Raw genomic sequence first — 13,491 nt, 5'->3', positions numbered from 1 at the left:
GCTTTAACTTACTATTTAAGTATACTTAGATTTTAATTTTTTTACTTCCCCGAAAAATCTAATAATGCCCAAAGAGTTTATAATATTTGAGTATAATACACGCTGTTAATATATTTATAAATCCCTGTAAATAATTTCTGTATAAACTGTGAGTGGGTTTATTGGAAAAAACTTGCATTTTAGGGAATAATGCAGAAATTATTACAATTATCACAAATTTCTGAAGAGATCTATTTCTATGACCTGGAAAAAAAAATCTCTTCCCCCTACAGCCTCATGCATTTATATGCTCACATTACTCCCCTGTAACTTTTTATACCCCTATAATTTACAGTAGGGAGTTATCCCACATATAATTAAAACTGGAACATTCACAAAAGGTGATTTTTCCCAGATATAATTATTACATTTCTAGCTACAGAGAAGGTTGGAAATGAATCATTCTTTAAAGTCATTAATATATCAATTGTATCTATGGAAAAATAGCTCATTAAAAAATACAGTATAAATTATAAAATTCTAATTATAAATTAAGGGGACCCTGTATCTCACTTATTTTTCAGCATTAATAGCTTTTTTCTCTTACAACAAAAATGGCCAATTCATGTATTCACAATACATAGCCAATCACTCTAGAATGAAATGTCGGCTCTTATCTGACCTTATAATTTAATTATAATTTGAGTTCTCATGTATAGCTTAAGCATACAGCATGAACACAATCACGAATAATACATTTGCAATGCTAATGGTTCAACGTGGTATCTGTAAAAAAAGAAAGATATGTTGGAATCTGCTTATAAATGTAAAAACAAAAATATTCTATGATGAAGATAGATAATTAGCTGACATCCAGTTCACCTTTTTAATGTTAATGCTTTGAATGTTAATTCGCCCTGATCATTTTTATTGTACCCATAGGTTCTAGTTGTTAAGGAAACGATTTGTGAAAATGATGAATCATTCACAAGTATGCGCTGGGGAAAATAGAGAAAATGCATGAAATTTAATGCATGCTTTAGACACTTTCAGTGATGCGACAATGATTGTTCCATCCACTTTACATGCATTTCTTTAACCAATACAAACCATCGTACTTTTAGCATACATTAACGTACAAGAAATAGGTCATGCCCCATTCTAAAATTGTAAACCCATGTGTGAAATATGCCAAAAATAAACCATTCATTTGACTTTTATTGTAATTTTTAGGGGCATTAGTGGCTGAAAAGCACATTAAGGGGTATATTTACTAAACTGCGGGTTTGAAAAAGTGGAGATGTTGCCTATAGCAACCAATCAGATTCTAGTTATCATTTAGTTAGTATATTCTACAAAATGACAGCTAGAATCTGATTGGTTGCTATAGGCAACATCTCCACTTTTTCAAATCCGCAGTTTAGTAAATCTACCCCTAAGAGTGAATTGTGAATGAGCGCTAATAGTTGAAAGACAAAAACTTTTCTCTCCAGCACTAAGGATTAGGGGTCTATTTACCAAGACCACTCCGGTAACCTCCGCTAAGAATCACAGCGATAGAATATCTTTTATCAGGGAGTCTAACAAACAAAAAACGTTCCATGGGGCAGCTAAGCACTGCTCAACTCCTAGGCAACACTAGCCAGCAACGGTAAGAGGAGTCTTATAAGGGGAAGCTACGCAGAAGGCCCCTGGCAATAGTTACCGTCTGCGATAGTCTTCAGCAGCCTAGGGCTATAGTAATAATTAGAAGCCTTAAATCCTATGAAAACTCTTGTTTTCACAGGGTTTAGAGCAGCGGTGGGCAAAAGCTGACCTATGGGCCCCCTGCCAGCCATCAAGCCTTCACATGTATCCCCCCCCAAACAGCAGCTCTTGATCAGCAAGAGAGGATGAGGGTACAATTTTAAAGTAGTGTTATTTGTACTAAGACTCATCCTATTTTTTTACAAACACTGTACTTCCTGTACTGTATTAAAGCTTTTGATAGATTTATATGTTTCTCTTTCTTTTCATCTAAGCTCTGCTCTTGAAGTCTATCCTGATACATTTTGCTATGCAGCCCATGCATCATTTTAGAAGCCATTCTCTGATTTTTCTTTTCTGTTTTATTAATGTCTTTTTGAAGATAGGACCTCCAGACCTGTACTCGGTACTCACGGAGAAGCAGCAGACCATGCTTCCTTATATATCTGTATTCCAGAGTGCATTGACTGTTTCAACAATATACTTGCAGTCAGAAGACTACTATCAGTCAGGAATGTTTGTTTATGGACGAAAAACACATTAAGGGGTATATTTATCAAACCCTCTAAAAAGGAAAGAAGAGGTATTGTCAATAGCAACCAATCAAATTCTAGCTATCATTCATTTAGTATATTCTAGAAAATGATAGCTAGAGTATAATTGGTGGCAATGGACAGTACATCCACTTTCCCTTTGTTGAAGCTTTAGAATCATTAACAAATCCACATTTGTTTAAATAGTGCCACTGTTCCTACAGCGCTGTACTGAGAATATTTGTCATTCATATCAGTCCCTGCCCCATTGGAGCTTACAACCTAAATTTCCGAACACACACACAGACATACACACACACGCACAGGCTAGGGTTATTTTAGCCAATTAGCCTACCAGTATGTTTTTGGAGTGTGTCAGGAAACTGGAGCACCTGGAGGAAACCCATACATACACGGGGAGAACATACAAAATCCACACAGCTAAGGCCCAGATCAGGAATCGAAATGATAACCCCAGTAAATCTATTCCTAATAGTTTAAAGTCAACAAATTTATCTCTGCAGCTCTTAGGATTAATTTATGCATCTGCAAAAATGTTTATTGAGGACATAGGAAGGATACTGTCTTAATTAAATGTGTCATATTTGTATATTGTAATGTTTTACTACATTGGATTTATTGCCGATTTACCATATAAGGTGCAGTTGGTTGGTAGATAAAGCTGATCGAAGATAAGGGCTGTGAGGGTTTATTACATGGTAAGAGTTAAGCGAAGAACAGTGATATAGAACAAAGAATGTATCATTTTATTGTAAAGGTAGCACGAAGAGAAGTGTGTGAATAAATAGAAATGTATGCCAGACAAAGTCATCCTGTACTTTGACCTTGTTTCTCAGAGTTCCAGAAACCAGATTTGTTTTTATCTCTTTTGATGCACTGCCAAGAATCAGTAGTATGTGTAGAATAGGCTCTTTCTACACACATGTTTTCTTCTACTAAAATATGTGTAATAGCTATACTAGCTAATTGTATTATGTACCAGCATGAGCTGTACCACTTATGTCAATTTGTTGAGCAACTTCCACTTCTGTATTTTTATGTCAATTTGTTGTAAGAATTTATAAACCCCAACTTTTTAAAATTAGGGCTAGGGTTATCTGTAGCGCACGGGAGCACTATGTAAGGTTGCTCTAAGATGAATTCATCTATACCTTATGATCTCTCAACATTCTACAATGTGGACGGGGCCAATGCTTGGTCTTCATCACCTCCGAGGGCTGATAGAAATCAAGTTATTTGAAGGGGAAAGTGGAAGAAGCTCTGATGCCACCAGCTGAGTGGGAATTACACTAAATGCACATTCTCCACTACTTAAAGCAAAGTTAAATATCTTTTGCCATAGCTCAAAATCTTCTTTTTGGATGTGAGCATGGAGTGAGGTGTATTCTCCTGCTCTCGCTGTATTCTGCAAGAAATACCCTGATTTATCCAAATCCCTTTAGGAATAAAATGGAATGAAATGGAACTTACACGAATGAATGCATTTGCATGCAATTCATGTGCGAACACAAAGGACACTTGCGCCTGCCTGCAACTTAAAAGATGGGAAGGGCGGAACCAATGTAGGCGATGTACAATAAGGGCATGTCGATGATGATTCAAGTCCTGGGAATCTTGTGCGTACATTTGTTTTTAACTGCATCATTTGCACCAGCAACAAAGAGGGTGTAGTTGGCAATTGATAGTGATGACTGTCAAGGCATAGGGCTAGATTTACTAAGCTGCGGGTTTGAAAAAGTGGGGATGTTGCCTATAGCAACCAATCAGATTCTAGCTTTCATTTATTTAGTACCTTCTACAAAATGAATTCTCTCCAAGTAGGAGAGAGCAGGACAGTCTGCCAACTGTCCTGATTCTGGTGGGGCAGTCCTGAGTTTGGGGACTGGCCCACTCAATCAGGACTTTGTCCCGACTACAGGGACAGTTGGGAGGTATGTCCCACTTCACACTGCTCTACTCATGAAGGGTGCACACAGTATTGTCTGTGTATTTGGCTAAAATTATAGCCATAGTACACTTTAGGGGCCCCCCTGTCTAAAGTGCCCCGGGCCCCCAGAACCTTAATCCAGCTCTGGGAGCATTTGAATAGCATATGCTTTTTTTATAGACCAGTGTGAAATATTCAGCCTGAAATTCTACTCTTATGTCTGAAATAAAAGTGTACTGTAACATATTCGCCAAACAGACATTGTGTAAAACATTTAAGATAAAGGGTAATTTTAGGTGGAGTTAAGTCATACTTGCCAACTTTGCAATTAGGGCGGGGGCTTTTTGATGGGAGCATGGCCACGTGAATCGCGTTGTTAGGCCCCGACCCTGTCAATCTTTAGCAATTTTGGCCTATCGCAGCATGGGGCGTGGCCAGGATGACGCTTTTAGCTCAATCTCCACCCACTTCTCAAACTAAGAGGCCAGGATCCGGGAGGTTGCCCTGCATTCTCGGGAGTCCAGGAAAACTCCCAAAAATTCGGGAGTCTCTGACATTCAGAGAGAATATGAATCAAATAATAAATATACCTTTGCTCCTCAGTCCTCCATTCTTGGGGTTCCCACAATGAGAAGACAATAAGGAAGGAGACTTGACAACGATGCTAGGAATTTATCCTGCAATACCTCTAATTGTCCATATAAAACAGACACCTCAGTGACAGTTTCAGGAAAGATGATCTCCCACATGGACTGTTAAGAGGCTTCAGAGAATTCACCAGATCAGGAAGAGGAGATAAGTCATTTTTGTGGGTGGAGTTATCCTGTAACTGAATGCGTTTTAATTTGAAATTGACAAATGAGGCAATAAGGGAAATGTGTGGGTAGAAACAGGAGGAGAGCTCAAAATAGTATAGTAAATTTAAAATACAACTAGTATAAAAATAAATTGAAACTGTATATGTAAAGCTGTATATCAGGGTGCCAATATTCTTGATTGGAAGCAAGCCAGCCCATTGTCCACTACTATGCAGGAATTAATTCAGTGGTTTCAGATTTAGTTTTTTTAAAGTTACAGTAACTTCTGAAAAGCTTCAAAATACTTGTTATGTTTTAACAGAAAGGCGCAGGCCTTATTAGGCCTTATTATAATTAAATATTTTATTATATAACTCCATATATATGGGCCTTGAATGGAACAAACACTTAACTTTGTATTTAGATGCAGTGCTGCTGACACTGTAATAATCACATAATGTACGCTTATGAAGAGTAAAGCTGCCATCTATTGTATAATTTTCATGTTTATATAAGCGGACCAGGAAAAGAGAACTGTGAAGTCTCTCCAATGGACTTAGAGTCAAGTACACAGGTCCCCTTCTACCAAAAGTGTCTTCAATGTTTGGGTGAATCACTTTGGCTTGTATGTGAGATTGTGTGCAGCAGCTCCTGATGCTTTTGCCTGTTTGATAACCTAAGGAGCAGGCCGGGCTGGGGTGAACTGGGCAACTGGGCCACCTGCATTTGTTTTTTTTATTAAATGTTCCTAAGTAGAGTCTTGCCCCCCAGGCTAAAATTTGCCAGCCCTCCCCTGAATAACCCATACATGCTAACTTTCAAAACTTCTCCCCTGGGAAGTTATGTGATGTGACAGGGGGTAGGAGGGGGCGTGACAACGTTATTGCGTCACCATAGTCCCGCCCCACTCTAAAATGCCACAATTCACTACATTGAATAGCGGGGATGGAAATTAATGATACAACTAAGCCCCGCCCCCACCATTCAATGCTGTGAATTTCGGCGAATCCGGGAGGTTTGCCTACTCTTCCGGGAGTCCGGGAGGACTCCCTGAAATTTGGGAAAATGATCGACTGAAATTAAGTAAATTTGGATTAGTAATTTCTGCTTAGTATGCCTCCAGATCTGTCATCTTTTCTGCTGCTGTACATACAGAAATAATTAATAATGTTCCTAAGTGACACTACATACCTCCCATCTTTGCAGGTTCTTAACTGGGGACAGGGGACGTGAACTTATCACAATGGGGGCATGACCATGATGCTGTGGGGGCATGGCAGACTCCCTCAGAGGTACGGGGGCTGTCCCTTACCCCTGCCCACCCTCCAACCAGCCATTCATCTATGCAGAGCAGCAGTGAATGGGACATGTCTACCAGCTTTCTGCAAGCGGGGCAAATGTATATACAGATGTGATGACAGAGGCTTAAAATTGGGACTGTCCTGGATTACACAGAGAAAACGAATGCACAGGAAAATTTTGGATTTACCCTTAGCAACCAATTCAATTCTATTACATGTTTCTAATGTTTCTGTGCACTGCTTAGAAAATGAAAAGAAAAAATTGATCAGTTTAGGCCACACCACAGTTTTCCTCAACAGTAGTTTCATAAATGTCACCCAAAGTTCTTCCTGGCTGAGCTGAAATTAAACAAAACTGGCTAGTATCATATCCAGGGCCGCCAAGAGGGGGGGAGAGCGGGTACAGTTTACCCGGGCCCGGCCATGCCAGGGGGCTCGGGCCGGGCCCTCGCTGCAAATTACATTTTTTTTTTTGTTTTCTCTCTTGCACTATTTTTTTTCCGTGGGGGGGGGGTCTCGTGGGTTTCTTGGGAGCTGGAAGGAAAAATAAATAAATAAAAAAAAATACTCACGTGATCGCGCGGCGCCGTGTCCCTCCTCTCCTCCATTCACACTGACTGCCAGGCATGACGTCATCAAGTCACGCCTGTCAGTCAGTGAGGAGCGCCGCAGCCAGCATGAAGAAAGAACACAGAAGAGGAGACAGAAGAGCAGAAAAGAAAAGAAAGAAGTTGACAAAAGGTAAGTAAAGAAACGGAGAGGCAAGGGGAGGAAAACAGAGAGGGACATTACTATAAAGAAAGGGGACAGAGAAACTGAGGAGGAAAAAAAATTGGGGAGAGAGGAACAGAGGAGGGAAAAAAAATTGGGGAGAGAGGAACAGAGGAGGAAAAAAAGGAGAGAGCCACAGAGGAATAGAAAAAAGTGGGAGAGAGGAACAGAGGAGGAAAAAAAGTGGGAGAGAGGAACAGAGGAGGAAAAAAAGTGGGAGAGAGGAACAGAGGAATAAAAAAAGTGGGAGAGAGGCACAAAGTAAAAAAAGAAGGGGGAAAAGCAGCATGGAGGTCGCAGTGTGAGCATAAGGGGGTACAGTGTAGTTGTGATGAAGGGGCACAGTATTGTGTGTGTGATGGCACAGGGGGCTTGTTGCAATGTAGTGTGTGTGAGGTAGGTGGCAGCTAATTAATGGGCGCTATTTTGTTTGTAGGGTGATGGTGAGGCAATTTAATAGTAGGGACTATTAATTTAAGATGGGGTGGTTTGGGGGCTATTGAATCTTGGAGTGAGTTTAGGGAGAATGAGGTCTATTTATTAAATGTGACTATGAATTATTTAATGGCAGTGATGGTTGCGGGAAATAGGTATTGCTAGGCTGTTTGCAGGAAGGGAAAAAGGTTTATTTATTAAATGTGAATAGTATTATTTTAATGTTGGGGCTGGAGGAAGGCCTAATTATTAATCGTGGGTGCTATTGATTTAACGCCGGGGCTGGCTGTAATTTTCTAAATGTAGCCATTTTTTTTTCAAAATAGGTCCTTCAACATTTCTGGATCCGGACAAGCCACAACTAAAGAAACCAGCAGCCACAGGTGGAGAAAGTGAGAAGAACAGGTAGGAGAGAGCAGCACAGTGTGTGAAATGTTGTGATTCTAGTAGGGACAATACCAATTTTTGGTGAATGTTGTGCCCAATGTAAGGTGTAGGGCAAGACTGAACTGTTTGTGTACACACTGCATTGTTTGTATACTACACTGTGGTGGTAGATGTCCTGAAAGTCAGGAGTGCTTGAACATATGTGACGCTCCGGCGAATTGAGAGCCTAGTGGTTTTTATGTTAGCCACGCCCCAATGGCACGTTTGGCACGCCCCCAAATGCATGACCACACCTCCTAAAATTTTTGCACCGCCGTTTGGCTAGCCACGCCCCTGAATGTATGACCATACACCTAAATGTTTTTGTGCCGCCGTAAGGCAGCGCAAAAAAAATTTGGGGCTTACTTGACTATGAGGGAGGCCCCATGAATTTGTTGTACCCGGGCCCTGAATTCTTCTTGGCAGCCCTGATCATATCCGTCATTCTAAATATCAAATAAAGTCCCCACCCCCCAAAAAACAACAATGGATTACAAAAGTGAATCATTTTGCTCATCAGAACCTGTATATAATAACATATTAATCTCAATCTCTGTCTTTACACAAAGAACTGTTTGGCAGTTCTCAAAATGTTAGAAATGGAAACCTTGCATAGCGGAGAAACTCTTTTTCTTACACAAATTACACTTTCTATGTGATGGTTATACTTAATAAATTTGATGACATAATGAGGGCACTCCCTTGCAGCCAATTATGTGAATTTCATATAGCTGTCATTCTGTGTGACAGGTTTAATGACTATCTCAGTGAGCTTAGAAAAACAACTGAGCATAAGAGACAATTTCAGAAACCTGCTACTAAGGATGAGATGTAATATGCGACTTCCACTGAAGAAAATTATAATGAAAATATAAATACTCTACTGCTTGCTGTATGATATATTACTTTAATATTCAAAGTTGTATTGTCTAAAAAGCCCTGTAATAAACTGTTATTTTATTACATGGGTACTATGCAGTACAGGGAAAACTAACTTAAAAAAATAACTAAAAATGCTTTCCATTAATAAAAATAATTTCTTTAAATAATTAAGCATTTTTCCAGTGGGGAGCCTCTGTTATTGCCATACTGTCCTTGTTAAATCGGATTCGAGAATCCTTCATTGGCAAAAGTTTTCACCACCAATACCCAGCGATGACTATTATCGGCCAGGGGACTTTGCTAGGAAGAAGACCTATATTTGGTGAAAACACCCATTTCGCCTGCGATAGGACCTTTCTCCCTATAATAGACCCCTGTAAAAGGTCACCCCATTACTTTTTTCTAAAAGCAACTGGGCATGTACTGACTGCACTGGGGTAATCATTATTATACAACTATTATAAATAGGCCCGTGCTCGGTATATTCCATATTATATATAGTACCAGCTGTATGGCAATATAAATGCCCATATATGTATACAAAACAAAAAGACAGTCGTTGTCAGCGCTTATCCTTAACACTGCATATATGTGTCTATCTAGCAAAAGGAAAACAGGTACTAGTTCATATTTTTATCAAAACATTTAAGCCTGCATCCCAGCATTAAGGACACCTCATTATATGCATGGCAATAAGTCCGCGCTCGGTATATCCCATCAAGGTCTTGCATTTCTTTTTGGGGGGAAAGAGGGCTTAATCCACTTGAGATTTAAGGGATATACTAAGCATGGGCTTATTTTTTCTCTGGGTTGGTCTCAAAATAAGGCCTTATGTTGTCTTAGCAGCTGTCCATAAAGCCTATTTAGGGCTCATTTGGGTGTGGCTTACAAACCAGCCCTTGTTAGATGTACACCCTTATACCTGGGAGGTGAGTGCATCTGATGGTGGGATGCAGGCTTAAATGTTTTGATCAAAATATGAACTAATACCTCATAAGGATAAGCACTGACAACACCTGTCTTTTTGTTTAGTACCAGCATAATGTATCATCTCAGGTTTCTGGCCAAAACCAGGTTTTCATGAGTAATATTTTCATTATTCACCAAAATATCCTCATAGCTTTATTTATTAAGGTACTTTTTACCAAGCATCAGGAGTATGTTATTTATGATTGAACCTCATCCCTCCAGTAAGCTATTTTCTTATGAAGCAATAGCTATAATGAAATTCTAATTGTTCTCTAGATAAGTATATATTTGCAGAATCAGATTAGATGAGTATTGTTCTCATTGACTTTATGCATAATTTACATCTTCAAATTTTGAGTCTCATCAGATCAAAGGCACAAATATTGTATTCTCATATGCAGTTTCTGTATGCTGTCATCTAAATGTCGTTAACACAATGGCTTTTATCATTTTTATTTATAATTGTACTGAATACACTTTGTCCTGAATTCCGAAGTTTGTTGTTTGAAGTTGTTCTGTTTCTTTACTGACGTTTCACACAGACATTTTGACGTCCATTACATTCTGTGAATGTATGAAGGGTAAATTGCATAAATAAATAATGGCCATGTTAATATGGCATTTTGCTAAATGAAAAGCAACTTCTAGGTCACTCTTCTGCTTGATTTGTTTTGGTTCTCATACATATGGGTGTGTCACACACCGGCCTCATGGGACCTCTACTCGAAGATTGGTGCACCTGTCCTCTTCCTGATTCTCCCTATCGTGTATGCCGTCCTGTCAGCAGCAGTCTGTGCAAACTGCCTCATCTGTTTTACCTGCCCTATCATTCCATTGGTTGGCACTCCTTTATAAGGCTCCTCCCCTCACCTTTCAGTGCTGGTTCTTTGAGTCTTTACTTGACCTGGAAGCAGCTCCCTTCTCCTCGTTGTAACCTGCTCCTGCTTCCTATCCTGTATGCACCGCTGACCTCCGCTGATCCTTTCCACTCCAAGTGGTAATAGCTGTGGTTCATCGTCTACTGTATATCCTGTGCACCACTGATCTCTGCTTCCCTGTTCCACTCGTTAGTGGTAATCGCTGTGATCAACGCCCGTTACCTATCCTGTATGCACCGCTGACCTCCGCTGATCCGCTCCACTCTCAAATGGTAATAGCTGTGGTTCATTGTCTGCTGTATATCCTGCGCATCACTGACCTCTGCTCATCTGCTCCTCTTGTGGATGGCACTATCCTGGATCACCGCCTCCTCCTCTCCAGTGTACTGCTATAGACTCCTGTTCTCTACCCTTCATAGGGTCTCATGCCTCAATCTCATCTCATCCTACCTCCGGTAGCTATTGGGTACTCCTGTCACCTCTCGAAGTTACTTCTCTGTCCTGTCTCACTGGGAACTTCCCTAGAGGGCCGCGACCTGCAGGTGGAAGCCGCTAAGCCCAAATCTTCTTGCGGGGATCCCTGGTGAATACCTTCCGCTCTGTTAGACTCTGCACCTCTAGGTGGAGTCTAGCCAATCCCAGCCGAGACAACACTATCCCACTCATTCCTCGTGGTACCCCTGACAGGGTGGTGACGAACAATGGATAGACAAAACATTGTTCTTTGACCCTTTTAACAGAGCATTGTGTTCTTTTTCAGAAGACGCTCAGCTCTCTGGTATTACAGGCTGGCAGCGGTAGGAAGAGTCTTACTGCTTCCCAAGCCAATCCTACGACCCTCTGGCAGTGCAATCGGACTTGCGCTTCCAGGTCCAGATTTTATTAAAAATATATATATTAAAGTTAAAAAAGAAAAGATAAACAGAAAAAAAAAAAAATCTCCGTAGCTCAGAGTTGGTGCAAAAGTCGAACCTTGTCCTATACCTTACAAAATTTGTGTCTTCCAATTGCACAGCGGAGAAGCCAATTTCTAGAGTCGACAGATATAGCAAAGACTGTCCTGATGTCCCATCAATCTCATGATTACTTAAGCCATAAATGAACTATGCAGTATTTTAACAGAAAATGTAAAAGTTTTATTTAAGGGAAAGTGATAGGCAGTTGGACTTTTATATATGCTATAGCGTAGTGGGGGCGCAACTAAGTATGGGGGCTGCTACCTAAGCAGGATACCAAGCAGGGGTCACATAAAGGGTGCATGAGGACAGTTTAAGTCAGATCCTGCCTCTCTCCCTATTGCTAGTTGGCAGAGGAGGGTTTACAGCAGAGCTTGGAGTTCATATAGTTGTATAGGCGATGGATTTATGGTATGCGGTGTAGTGTAGAGTTTGTTAGACTTAGTCCCGTGTTTGAAAAATGCCGAACTGGCAGTAGTGTATTTCTAAAATGCTGCATGGAAATGAACGTACAGCCGAAATGACTGCTATGACTAGCATAACACTCAAGAATATGATAAATATTATTTACATTTAAATATTTAAAAATAAACCTTATTATAAACAGGCCCCAGGTTGCATAATGGGATATAAGGGCCACAGCAGGCCTTTTTTTCCCATTATACAACCTGTGGGTAAATATATCAAGCTGAGAGTATTCCGGCGGGTTTGAACAGTAGAGATGTTGCCTATAGCAACCAATCAGATTCTAGCTATCATTTTGTAGAATGTACTAAATAAATGAGAGCTAGAATCTGATTGGTTTTTCAAACCCGCCGGAAAACTCTCAGCTTGATACAGTTACCCCCTGATGTCTTTGGGCCCCTGTTTATTATTAGGAAAAAACTATTTCTTCTGTAATAATGTGTGCTCTCACTGGCGATCTTTTTTGCCAGGTCTGTGTGGTGAAGCCTATTTACCATTGACAGCGGCAGGTCACACATGAGGAGGCCCTGGAGACGCACCCGTGAAGCGTTAAGAGTCATTTTCGGCTGTCACTGCCAGCCAATATCCCTTCATGCCGTGGGTATATGTGTAGCATGATCTATACTTCTTTATTCTTACAAATCATATCTGAAGAGTTCAGTTGTGGGGTTTATTGGTTCTTTAAACTGGCAATAATATTATTACATACCTTTTTATTGAGCTTACATTTACGCTGTACTAAATTCTGAATGTCTCGGGCTTACTTTGAAATGAATAAACAGGACACTTATGTAGCTTAGGCCATATAATCCACCATATATTTTCGTGTAGGTCCTAAATAAGGTAAAATAGTTGGTGAGATCCAAGAGGGTAGAAACTCTCCCGAGAGTCCTGGAGGATTCCTGAAATTCTGGGGTCTTCTGGACGTTCCGAGAGAGTAGATTATGGAAAACATCTCTTATATTACATGATAGTGTTATATTCTTTGCCTGGTAGCTTAATCAAAAGAGCGTAAAATAATTTAATTTCTCAAGATTATTTTCACCAGGAATCTCTGCAAGAACTGACCACATTCCATTATTATTAAGAGCAAATACAATATTTTATCTCTGAAAATATATTTTTATCTAAATACAGATCAGCTCTCTGTGATAGATTATTTACAAACACAGAAAATATTGGGAGTGCCAAAGGTGCTCCTTGCTGTTTTGTGACCCCACACACACCTGTTTTTTTGTGGCTGTTGTTCCTGTTTTCATTGTTATGTGTATAGACAAACACTACAAGCCAAAGACAGTAGGCGGAAAAGCACATTTTGGCTCCTTACGATTGGTAGCGATGGATGTAAATAAGCTGGTATGTATGGTAGCTTCAGTAATGATAGATGTACAATTAACATGTCCCA

The 13,491-nt window shown here is 40.1% G+C and overlaps 1 protein-coding gene across 1 annotated transcript in view; it reads right to left on the bottom strand.

The window, feature by feature from the left end:
- The window catches only part of ADAMTS12 (ADAM metallopeptidase with thrombospondin type 1 motif 12), a 461,827-nt gene that overhangs the window by 263,261 nt on the left and 185,075 nt on the right, over positions 1 to 13,491 (bottom strand). The window lies entirely within an intron of this gene.

This window comes from Mixophyes fleayi, chromosome 1, assembly GCF_038048845.1.
Source record: "Mixophyes fleayi isolate aMixFle1 chromosome 1, aMixFle1.hap1, whole genome shotgun sequence".
Classification (NCBI taxonomy): domain Eukaryota; kingdom Metazoa; phylum Chordata; class Amphibia; order Anura; family Limnodynastidae; genus Mixophyes; species Mixophyes fleayi.
The sequence above is the reverse complement of the archived record's forward strand: the minus strand, read 5'-3'. Positions and strand labels throughout refer to the sequence as shown.